The sequence below is a fragment of the Panicum virgatum genome, chromosome 3N (assembly GCF_016808335.1).
Source record: "Panicum virgatum strain AP13 chromosome 3N, P.virgatum_v5, whole genome shotgun sequence".
NCBI classification, from domain to species: domain Eukaryota; kingdom Viridiplantae; phylum Streptophyta; class Magnoliopsida; order Poales; family Poaceae; genus Panicum; species Panicum virgatum.
Window position 1 is genome coordinate 10,741,068 of NC_053147.1, and position 13,000 is coordinate 10,754,067.

A 13,000-nucleotide genomic window follows, 5' to 3' on the forward strand; every position below is an offset into this window, starting at 1 on the left:
GATCATATAAAAATTGGATAACTAATTTGTTGTAAAAAGTAATTCCACAATATAGTAATCTACAAAATTTATTTACCATTTCACATAAAACTTCGTTGTCGTACAATGAATAGTATGGCAACGTCCAAAACAACACACATTTAACTCAGGGTAGTTACAGATAATGGTAAAGAAGAAATAAAAGCTCACAGAATAAAGCTAAGTGAGTTAATCAAGAGCAAACTGGAAATGAAAAGGCTAGGTGTGGCTATTTTCAAATAGTTATGGATAATGGTGACAGGTGTAAACCCGGGACCCCTGACTCCTAGAGGAGGAAGCCCAATAAATTCTCTGGACCGGGCACGACACGGCCCGTCGAACCACGTGGGCAGCTGCCTTCGCTCATAAGGCAGCGCGGCTGGGAGCCCGACCTTTCGGGACACGCGGCAGTCCCCCGACCTGGCGCTTCGGGTCAGAGCCATGCCGGATGACCCGGGTCGTGCGCTCCAAGACAGCCGCCCTCCCTGACAGGCGTGCCGGTCAAGCCAGGCCTCCGCGCGGACTCCATGACGACGGCTTCCCTTATCTTGCGGCGCAGACATAGGCTACAGGACTCCATGACAAAAGAACAGCGCCGCCCGCACGGGCCCCGCGACACTACAGGAGGAGGGCGTCAACGGACGTCCTCTCCCTCGCCGTAATGATGGTTGCCCCTGCGCCCCAGCCCATTACGCCAGCGAGTGTGACCGGACACCCCCGGCCTGACCTCGATAAGGCACCCCTCACCGGGCGTGCCATCTCGCTGGCAGGGGCTATGCAAGGGAGGCATGAGGTGGCCCTGCAGATAAGGGACATAGGCCCAGGCGGACAAGACCGGAGGTAACCCCCGAGCGACCATCCGAGCGACCGGGCCGCCCCGACTGGTCTAGGATGGGACAGCACCTGAACAACCCGTTGCCCAAGAAGATCGCCAGGATCAAGCCTCCCCACTCCCGGTCGACCGAGTGGGCCCCGACAACTGACAAGAACGAAGGACACCCCGACGGTGCCAAGATACAGCGTTAGATATATGTAAACGGGGGCCCCACCTTGGACTATAAAAGGGAAAGCCCCCCACGTAGGAAAAGGTTGGACTCCTAGAGATTCGACACTGCTTGACCAGTTTGTAAGCTCCCCTCTGAACTTTGAGCACCCGGGCTCGAGAGCAATAGAGCAAAAACACCACCCCCATACTGGACGTAGGGCACATTCGGCAAGAACCAGTCTAAATCCTCGAGTCTTTGCGTGCTAGACCATATCCAATCAAGCGCACATCAAACGAGCAATCAAGTAGTTTAGTAGTCGCCCATTTCCCGCAGCGACAGTTTGGCGCCGTCCGTGGGGAGTGCTTTGTGCATTCACTGCTTCGGCGATCGGATAGTTTCGATCACCCCATTCGCCGCTCCAGCGGCGAGCCGCGGCGAGACGATCCGCTTCAGCTCCCTGGAGTTCCCCGCGATCCCCCGTGACGGGTCGTGGGCGCCTCCACCATTCCCGCCTTCCCAGACCTTCCACTTTGGAAGTCTGGAGTTCGTCACCGACTAGCTCGGTGCACTACGCCTCCACGAGGAGGAAGCCGCTCTGGCGGCCGCGGAGGAGCCCGTTCCTCCTCCCAAGCCTCACAAACTGAGGCATCGGCAATCAGTTCGCTGGCGCATCAGAAAGCACAGGCCATCACAGCCAACCCGAGTGGTGCTCCGCCGCATCGCGGTCATGATGGCCTCCAACCCCGCCGTCGAGGACGTCAACCTGGTCCTCTTCTCTCTGGCCAACATCACAACGGCCGCGATCCTCCTGCAGACACTGCCAGAGCCGGAGGATCCGGCCCAGAGGAACCTCCACCGCCAGGTGAGGAACCTGGTGGAGCTCGCCGCCTCCAGCAGGCGGAGAGCTCCTCACTGCACCGACGGTAGGACGCTGCCTCGTGTCCCGCCGCGGCGCGAGCCACCGTGGGCGGGAACCATCCGAGGTACAGCACCCCCTGCCGGTACAGTAGGCCAACGTGGGCGGCGCGCCAGCCCCGGCAGCGGCATCTGCTCCTCTCCCACCGATGCGCGCAGCATGATCCAAGGCCGGCAGCAGGCGTGGTACGAGTATATGCACCCAACCCGGAGCGCTCACTGCTCTGGCAAGGGGGACGCCCCTGCGACCCTGACGTGGACCGCGACCGGAGTCCGAGCCCGAACCCTACCGGACCAAACACCTTTTCCAGGGCGATTCGTGGGGCGCCTTTCCCCCCAGCATTTTTGACCGCCGGCGAACGTCGTGAAATATACTGGGGATATGAACCCCGGCATATGGCTTGAGGACTACCGGCTTGCATGCCGGGTCGGAGGAGCAAGCGACGACCGCTTCATCATCCAGTATCTCCCAATATGCTTGGGAGAGAACGGCCGCGCCTGGCTGGAGTTCTTGCCCGCCGACTCCATCGGCAGCTGGGCAGACCTCCAGAAAGTGTTCATCGGCAACTTTCAAGGCACGTACGTGCGTCCTGGTAATTCTTGGGATCACAAGAACTGCCAACAGGAGCCCGGTGAGTCCTTGCGTGACTACATCCGGCGCTTCTCCAAGCAGTGCAAGTCACTCCCAGGTGTCGTCGACGCCGATGTCATCAGCACATTCCTCAGCGGGACGCACTGCAAGACCCTGGAGATCGCCACCAGCCATGCCTCCGGCGAGGAGGCGGTCGGGGCCGTCTTCGAGCGCCAGCATGCGGCAAAGGCAAAGCAACATGACCGTGACAGACCTTCCTCAAGCCGCGAGGATAAAAGGAACAAGAAGAATCGCCGACCTCCCAATACCGGCGAGGTCGCGGTGACCGAGCACCGAGATAAGCGCCCTCCTAGAAACGACCACTTTTACCAGCTCCTGGAGAAGCCATGCACCAACCATGACTATTCGTTGAACCACAAGTTCAAGGATTGTGATATGATGAAGCGCCTCCTCCGCAGGACAGCCAAGACCGACGACGACGGCCGCGACAAGCGGCCCGACGCCGACCAGGACAAGGAGATGCCCGCGGAAAGAGCATTCTCGGACGTGAACTAGTGCTTGGTCATCATCGACAGCCTGGAGGACGAATGTTCCAGGCGACTGCAGAAGGTGCGGCTCCGCGAGGTATGTGCTGCCGCGAGTTCTATTCCCAGAAAGTTAAAGTGGGCATCCACGCCCATCATTTTCGATCAGGATGACCATTCGGCCAGCATCCCTCGGCCTGGGTGCTACCCTCTCGTCGTCGACCCCATCGTCAGCAACATGCGCCTGTCCAAGGTGCTGATGGACGGGGGCAGCAGCCTCAACATCCTCTGCATCGACACCCTGGAAGCAATGGGGATCCCGCGAGCCTGCCTGCGGGCCTCTCTCTTCCCCTTCTGCGGCATCCTACAGGGCATGAAGGCGTTTCCGGTCGGCAACATCGACTTGCCGGTCACGTTCGGCAGCAAAGCCAACTTCCGCACCGAGACCCTCATGTTTGAGGTGGTGGACTAGAAGGGGGCGTACCACGTCATTCTCGGGCGCCCCGCCTACGCCAAGTTCATGGCGGTGCCCAACTAAACCTACCTCAAGCTCAAGCTGCCGGGCCCGAACGGGGTCATCACGGTGAGCGGCTCTTTCGAGCAGGCCTACGTCAGCAGCCGCGAGTACTTCGATCTCACCACCACTGCGGCGAACTCGGCTGAGCTTGGCCAGCTTCGCGCCACCACTCCCGAGTGTCATCCTGACCCTGGCAAGCCCAGCCAGGCGCCGGCCTTCGTCTCAACCGATGAGACCAAGTCGGTCGTGGTCGACGACGCCGATCCAACCAAGATGGTGCGGGTCGGCTCCCAGCTGTCGGCCAAATAGGAACACGCGCTCGTCGACTTCCTCCGCGCCAACAAGGACACTTTTGCCTAGAAGCCATCCGACATGCTAGGCATCCCAAGGGAGGTCGCCGAGCACGAGCTCCGCATTTTGCCGGGATCAAGCCCGTCCAACAACGCCTGTGCCGCTTTGACGACGAGAGGCGTAGAGCCATAGGAGAAGAAATTGCTAAGCTGTTAGCCGCTGGCTTCATAAAAGAAGTCTATCACTCCGATTGGCTATCTAACCCAGTCCTTGTAAGAAAGAAAACTTGTCAATGGAGTATGTGTGTCGATTACACCAGCCTGAACAAGGCTTGCCCCAAAGACTCTTTTTCTTTGCCTAGAATAGATCAGATAATCGACTCCACCTCTGGATGCGAAATCTTATCCTTTCTAGACGCTTACTCGGGCTATCACCAGATAGCGATGAAGGAATCCGACCAGCTCGCGACATCCTTCATCACGCTGTTTGGCTCATACTGTTATGTGTCGATGCCGTTCGGCCTTAAGAATGCAGGGGCAATGTACCAGTGATGCATGCAAATCTGCTTCTCCGACCAGATTTACCCGCCGATCAACCCCGACCGGCCGGATCCGCCTCGGGCGACGGTCGCTGTCTACGTCAACGACATCGTCGTCAAGACGCAGCGCGCGGACGACCTAGTCGCCACCCTGAGCACCACGTTCGCAAATCTCAAGAGGTTCAACACCAAATTGAATCCTGAGAAATGCACGTTCGGCGTGCCTAAGTGCAAAATCCTCGGGTACATGGTGTCCGAGCATGGCATTGAAGCTAACCGCGACAAGATCGCGGCTATCACCAACATGGGACCCATCCGCAGTGTTAAAGGCATCCAGAGGTTAACCGGGCGCCTAGCAGTGCTGAGTCGGTTCATTGCCCGGCTGGGAGAGCGAGGCATGCCATTGTACAAACTCCTCAAGAAATCCGACACCTTTGTCTGGACGGAGGAGGCACAGGCGGCCCTCGACCGCCTCAAGACTCTCTTATCCTCTCCACCGGTGCTCGTGGCACCGCATCCCTGCGAACCCCTTTTGCTTTACCTGGCAGCCACTAACCATGTGGTCAGCGCCGCTCTGGTAGTTGAAAGGGAAGAATAGGGACACTCCCTTAAGGTCCAGCGTCCCGTGTATTTCGTCAGCGAAGTACTGACTGACACAAGGTCACGGTACCCACAGACACAAAAACTCCTCTACGCCGTCATCATGGCGGCCAAGAAGCCACAACACTACTTCACCGAGCATGAGGTGTCGGTCGTCACCTCGTTCCCACTCGGTGAAGTTGTTCGCAACCGCGATGCCGTGGGGCGGATATCCAAATGGGCAGTCGAGCTGATGGGCTATGACGTCAAGTTCGTGCCGCACACGGCGATAAAGTTTCAGGCCCTGGCCGACTTCATCGCCGAGTGGACGGAAGTTCAAGCTCCGACCCCAGAAATCTCTCAAGAGTACTGGACCCTCTACTTCGACGGGTTGGTCATGGGACCCGGCACGGGGGCTGGGGTCATCCTGGTCTCCCCAGAAGGAGGCAAGTTCTAGTACACAGTCCGCCTCCACTTCCCCACATCAAACAACGTCGCCGAGCAAGAGGCGCTCATCAGCGGCCTCCGCATAGCCATCGACATCGGGGCAACCCACCTGTACGTCTACGGCGACTCCAAGCTGGTAATCGACCAGGTCATGAAGAACTCCAACTGCGAGATCCCTCTCATGGACACATACTGCCAGGAAGTCCGTAAGCTAGAAGGGAGATTCTGGGGTATGGAGCTCCACCACATCCCACGGAAGCAAAACCCCAATGCGGACGCTCTCGCAAAGATGGCCGCCGAGCGCAAGCCGGCGCCCAATAGCGTTTTCGTCAACGACCTGAATGTGCCGTCAGCACGACAGAAGCAGCTAGCCGCAGACAGGACAAAAACAGAGGAAACAGGGCGTGCAGAAAAAATAGAGCACGCTCCCTCCGACCCAGCCCCCGACCAAAGACCCGAGGGCCCACTCTGCTTAGCAACGGGCCAACCCGACCCAAGCCAGGCAGACAGCACAGATTGCAGAGCCGATATGCTGGCTTATCTCCTACACGAAGTCCTCCCAGAGGAACGCAACACAGCCCGCCGGGTAGCCCGATGAGCCAAAACCTTCGCTGTAATAGATGGAGAGCTCTACAAACGCAGCCCCCTCTGAAACTGGCATTCTCATGAAGTGCATTCCCATTGCCCAGGACAAGGAGCTTCTTCTCGAGATACACACTGGGATCTGCGGACACCACGCTGCACCACGCTCCCTGGTCGGAAAGGCTTTTCGACAAGGATTCTATTGGCCAACGGCACTACGCAACGCAGAATAAATCGTCTGTGCATGCAAAGGCTGCCAGTTTTATGCCAAACAAACCCACTTGCCAGCCCAAGCCCTTCAGACCATTCCCATAACATGGCCATTTGCCGTGTGGGGCCTGGACATGTTCGGACCACTGAAAAAGGCACCAGGAGGGTTCACCCATTTTCTTGTCGCAATCGACAAATTCACAAAATGGATAGAGGCTAAACCAATCACCACAATCGACTCCAAGGAGGCCGTCAAGTTCTTCCTGGACATTATTTATAGATTCGGCGTGCCCAACTCCATCATCACCGACAACAGAACCAACTTCACAGGCCACTACTTCCAAGAGTTCGCGGAAGGATACGGGATCCGGATCGATTGGGCATCGGTCAGACACCCACGCACAAACGGGCAAGTTGAGAGAGCCAACGGCCTAATTCTCCAAGGGCTCAAACCACGAATTTTTTATATGCTCAAAAAATTCGCGGGCCGCCGAGTGGAGGAGCTGCCGGCAGTGCTCTGGAGCTTGCGAACCACACCTAACCGGTCCACAGGGCTAACACCTTTCTTCCTAACATACGGCTCCGAAGTCGTGCTCCCTTTCGATCTGGACTATGGTGCGCCAAGGGTCAAAGCGTTTGACCCAAAAACAGCAGTCGAAGCCTAGAGGGACACCATGGAAGTCTTAGAGGAAGCAAGGCGGTAGATGCTACACCGATCGGTCCGCTACCAACAAACTTTACGCAGGTACCACGAGAGGCGCATACGGGAGAGGACGCTGTATGTCGGAGATCTGGTCTTGCGACGAGTCATGACGACGAAGGACAAGCACAAGCTCTCGCCGCTATGGGAAAGACCCTACAGCATCGCATAGGTGATACGGCCAGGCACATACAAGCTAAAAGACCCCGACAGTAACATTCTAACCAACTCTTGGAACATAGAATAGTTACGGCGTTTCTTCTCGTAAGAAGCACTAGCGTCTCAGTCCAAGTGCCCCGACCCGGCCACTTCCGGCTCGGAGCACTCGGGGGCCCGACACCTGTCAATTTTTTTCCTCACCGCACAGCACAGTGCACTCACCCGGCGCCCCAACCTGGCCGCTCCCGGCTCGGAATTACTTGGGGGCCGGACACTACATCTTTTGCGCTCGCAAAATACAAACTCTCCGGTATCTAGCACCCCGTCCCATACACATTTGGCTCGAAGCGCTGGGGGGCCAGACCATGGTCTTCGACCATCCTACTTTCTGTAATTTTTCGCCTCTACAGCCCCTTACCCTAAGCACTCTCAGGCCAAGGCGCTCGGGGGCCTCACTAGGACAAACTGTGCAGCACGTGAACACCTTTTTCTCTCGTCACACAACACACAGAAACTCCCATAACCAAATTGGAAAGCAAACGCCGGAGCTTTTTCGAAAAAACAAACCCGAGCGAGACGAAAACCAGAGCAAAAACATAAGAAGCAAACACGAAACTAAACACAATTAGGGGCGCCACACACACGGTGAACGCCCCAGATGTTCACCCAAGCCGCACGAACGGCTTGGGTCACAACACTTACATACATTTCATAATAAAACAAAATAAAAAAGGTGGTCGCCGGCCGGTCCCGCGCTCCGCCACCGTCCGGCCGGTCCCCTACGGGCGGTCCAGCTCCGGGTCCACGCCGCGTCGCAGGAGGTCGTCGACGTCCATCTCCGCTGTGACGACCCGCCCGAACCCAGCGAAGTCCAGCATGGACCGCCGACGAACCGCCGCGCTAGAGGTCTCCGGGAAGCCGAGGTCGATTCCCCTGAGGTGCACCCCAGTGCGCAGCCAGATGGAAGCCAATGCAGCGGCGGCGCCACGATGGATCCCCAGCCTCACCGACGAGCAGATGATCTTGGGGAGGGCGTGGAGTTGATCCACCCGCATGGGCGCCCGCGGCTCCACCACACGGAAGACAGCGAGCGCGCCATCCTCTAGGGCCTCGCGCTTGTCCTCCACCTCGCCATGGCGGCATTGCAAGTCCGTCACCTCGCGGCGGACGACTTCCAACTCCTCCAGCACTGCGGGCAAAAATTGTGAAATGTAGGGAAAACAGGGGATGAAAGACACGATCAAGAACAAAACTCACCGAAGGCACGGGCCTAGGTGTCCGCGGCAGCATCCTTCGCTGCGCGCGCCTCCTCCTCGGCAGCACCGCGAGCCACCTCGACCACCCGCAGGCTATCCCGCAGATGCTCGATCTCGACCGAGGAGGCCGAGTAGCGCCCACGCGCCAAATCGCACTCCCGCTGCAGCACCGGTATGTCCGGATGAACTTCTGCGGGGTCGGATTCCGAAGACACATCGGACGGCGCGGGCAAACCCGGCGCAACAACCGCGGCGACCGACGGTGCCGCGGCGACCAGCGCCAGGGGCACAACGGAGGACGACGCCAAACCACCGGCAGCAGCAGCAGACGTTCCAGCACTGCCCGGCGCTGGGAGCTCACCAGACAAAGAGGAGCCGGAGGCGACGGGGCCGCCCGACGGCCCAACGCCGCCTTGCCCCGCGATCCACGCTCCGGGACCCATCGATGGCACCCTTCCATCACACTGTAATTATCAAAAAACATAACCCAGCAAAATGCGGGGACAGATGAACAAGAACGGCGTCGAAAAGTACCTTCCTCGGAGGAGCTCGCGGCATACCCGCGGCAGACCACGCGGCGGAGCGACGGACTCCTCGTCGCGGGGATGCTTGCCATCAGCCATCGAAGAGGACGACGACGACAACGAAGGCGGTTAGCACTCTTCCTCCTCCTCTTTTTTCCTTGCGCCTTTGCTCTCTCTCTCTGTTTTTCTCCGAGAATCGGCAGGCAGCAATGTCGACGGAGACGAGGCGACGGGAGGCAGGGGATTAAATAGGCCATCATCATCATCATCACTCCACAACAGTTCCTGAGTGAAGCAACACCTCGAGACACGAGCCGGCACAGACGGACCTCTCCGCGACAACCGGCACAACGCATCGGCTCCACTAGTGCGTATTCCACAGTTTTAATTAAATCCTCGTTGTCAATTCGTTTCCAATTGCAGGGAAGACGATGAACCATTTCTATGCCCCAAACGAATCGCAACCGCATGATTCGATTTCAAGGTTCGAAGGCCAGTCTGCTAAGGGCTCCGCGCCGCCTTGAACCAAAGAGCCAGGGAAGAAAAACCGAGATGAGCACCAAGCGGCCCAAGCCCGACCAGCCCCGGCTGCAGTCGGGTCATCTCAAATTTTCTTGTCCGATCCGGCCTCTAGCGTTCCACGGAATTCCCTCTAGGGCGGAGGCCAACTAGGCCCCCTGAGCTGGCTGACGGCTCGGGTATTTGACTGGGATGCGGGCCGTAGAGCAGTGGAGTGCTCCCAATGGGGCTCCGTCGCCCCGGTCGTCCGCGGCAGGGTCAGACTTCACTCGGATTGTCCTTAAAAGGGCGTACCCGCTATCGAGCTCACTAAACCCGCCATTTCGGGCCATCTAGGTCAAGTGGTAGGGTTCACCTCCTCCTATCGCCACAGATCACAGTGAAGTCATTCATCGTTGAGGCATGAAAATGAAAAAACAGTGCGGCAAACTAACAAACAAAAACGCCACAGGGCGAATCTTATTCCATTTATCATCTCCTTGAAACAATCGGCCAGAAGCCGTTACAACAAACAAAAACTAGCTATCCTCGACTCGGGGAAATAGCTGATACAATGGATCAAATCTATTTACTCCCACAAAGGGAGCAACAAAAAGGGGCTAAAGCAACAGCTGCTACCTGGCAAGCTGGAGGACATGGCCAAAGAACGTCGCAAGATTTCTTGTAGCGCCTCGCAAGCCTTCTTCTAGCACCAGACGCGCCAAGAGCCCTCGGTGGAGGTAGAGGCAGACGACGCCGTCGAGGCGGGTTTAATGGAGCTGAGGTTAGCCCACACCCCTCACCGACGCCGCTTCTGGGTATCTTCCTCAGGCACTGAAAGACGGGCCATGATCTTCTTCCCACGGCCGCGCCCGCCTTCCAGTCGCACCACAGAGGACCGCCTGCCTCCGAACGGAGGCGCGGAGATCCATCCTGGCTGCAAGACCACCCTGCCAGATGAGATAGGAGCCCATGACAGTCCCCCGCTGCCACGAAGCACGGCGCCAAGCTGTGCCACCTTCCAGCTATAGCTAGAAGATGAGGCAGCGGATCCGCAACTCTGCGCCAACGGCGCGTGATGCACCTACCCGAAATCTCGGGGGAGCGGCACTCGCAAGAAGGACGCAGAAGGGCGACCCCCGCGGCAGGATAGGTCCACCACCACTAGGTCTCCAGACCGACGCCGAGGAGAGAGTCCATGGAGGCCACCAGAAGCCGGGAGCCCCCCTCGCTGATTGGCAAGGGAGCCGGCGGACCAGTGGCCTGGCTTGCCTAACTCCAGCAGCAAGCCCTCGAACTCCTCGGAGCCGATCAGCGGTTGGTGGGATGTACTCGTTGACGAGTTCATGCCTGAGGAGGATCTCCCACCGTTCGCAAGCATTCTTCTAGCACCAGAAACATAAGCCATGCCCACTCTCATCTGGAGGATGGGTGTGGGGTGTGAGGAAGAGAACTACCAAAGGGATTTTCATGATCCGTTTTTCTTGTGTGGAACCATGTATCCACAACGCCCCTATTTATAGGCAAATGTGGATTCAAACGGCCCCAGCATTCAGCGGGCCGGCCGAAACGGGGCACACCAAAGGCCCTCTGAAAGGAATCGGGTGCTCGTAGCCTAAGAGGGGGAGGAGGTGAATTAGGCAAACCAAAAACCTTAACCTCAAGCTCTAACTATTTGCACATAAAATAAACTAAGTCATACTACCTAGATGTGCAACTAGTGTTCTTCTAGTGTGAAAACCCTCACCCCAAAAGAGTTATGCAACCTATAGCCAATCATATCAAGATTCTACTCTAGAAAGTAAAGATACTCAAGATTGTAATAAGTAAATGCGGAAGCTTAAAGAGGGATGAGAGAATGCAAACTCTTGTGACACAAGGATTTATCCCATGGTTCGGTTAGCCACAAAGGCACACATACATCCACGTTGTTGAAACACTCACAAAGAGTATTGCTTCTCGGCAACCAAGTCTCTTCCGAGGACACCGAGTCCACGGTCACCTTGATCCCGGGTTCCACTAAGGAGCTTCTCCACCAAGGAAGGGGGTCTCCACGTCCCCCGCACAAAGCTTGTCGTCGCCGCTCCATACCAAGCCGGAGGGTCGAAGACGTGCCGGCGAGTCACCAAGACTCCAAGGATGGCCGGCTCACCGAGTACATGAGATGGTTCACTCCTAGAACCAGAGCACAAGGCACACAACCTTGCTCACTCACTCACTTAAGAGCTAAACTAGTGCTAAACCTAAAGATGTGATCAATAAGCACTTTGGTTGGCTTGGAGGTGTTGAGGATGTGTGTGGGACTTCTCTGAACTCCAGCAAACTTCAAATGACCGGGGGAACCCATATATATAGCCCTCAAAGTTAACTAGCCGTTTTAGAGCCGTTAAACTTTTTCTGCGCAGGGTGTCGGATAATCCGACCTGGTAGCGTCGGATAATCCGGTCACTCACAGACTAGGGTAGCCGTTGGGTCTTCAAATTTCTGATGCAGCACGGGTCGGATGCTCCGACGAGCGTCGGATCATCCGGTCCTTAGGACTTTTCTTCTTCTGTGCTTGTAAGCACGCCACAATTACTCCGACGCCTTTGTCCGACTGGGCGTCGGTTAATCCGGTCCTTAAGAGTGCGCCTCGATTCTCCAAACATGCTCTCTGGTACACGATCCGACGATTAGTCCGACACTCTTCACTTGCATGAGTCGGATCATCCGGTGCTTCTTGGTTTTCTTCAACTGAGACGCTGCAACTTGCACCGATGCCCCTGCATCGGTTTATCCGGTGGCGACCGGATACTCCGGTCACCCAGCACCTGTTCATCCGGTGCTACTTGTTTGAAGTTGAACTTCATTGCAACAGCAACTGATCATTTGCTCCTGCCCACATCGGTTTATCCGCCTCCTTTGATGTATTTATCTGACCTAGGTGGTTCGGATAATCTGAACCTACTGAGTTTTGCAGAACTCATCCAATTCAGTGTTTCTTTGAGTTCTTTCTTCATGTTTTGCTTTGCTAGGGCTTTTTACTTCATTCTTGGGACCTGATGAGATACACTTGACAAACACATTAGTCTCAATGGTTGCGTTGTCATACGATCACCAAAATCACTCGAAATGACATAAATGAGGCCATGTTCATTACACCCTCACCTAACCGAACCCCCTTTTGAATGCTGACGGGACGGCGCCAGCTCGCTAAGTGACCACCGCGCCACTCGGGACATGATCACCGCACGACCCACCAATGGGAGGCGGTCCTGAGCAGGGGAAAACTGAGGCATCCACAGCGTGGCGACGAGACGCGATGACCGGCCTCGAGATTCCACGGTACTAGCGCCCCGGCCGGCCATCAAGAGCGACGCGACCCCGTCACGCCAGCACTGGCGCACGCCGAAAGCCGGGAACACGGGCAGGCGGATGGGACACCTCCGCCAGGGGTCATCAAGACCGAGTCTAGTGGCTCCGCGATTACAAAAATCACAGAGCCACTCGGGGGCCTCTGACGGGGGTGTAAACCCGGGGCACCTGACGGGCCTGACTCCTAGAGGAGGAAGCCCAATAAATTCTCTGGATCGGGCACGACACGGCCCGTCGACTCGCGTGGGTAGCTGGCTTCGCTCATAAGGCAGCGCGGCCGGGAGCCCGACCTCCCGGGACACGCGGCAGT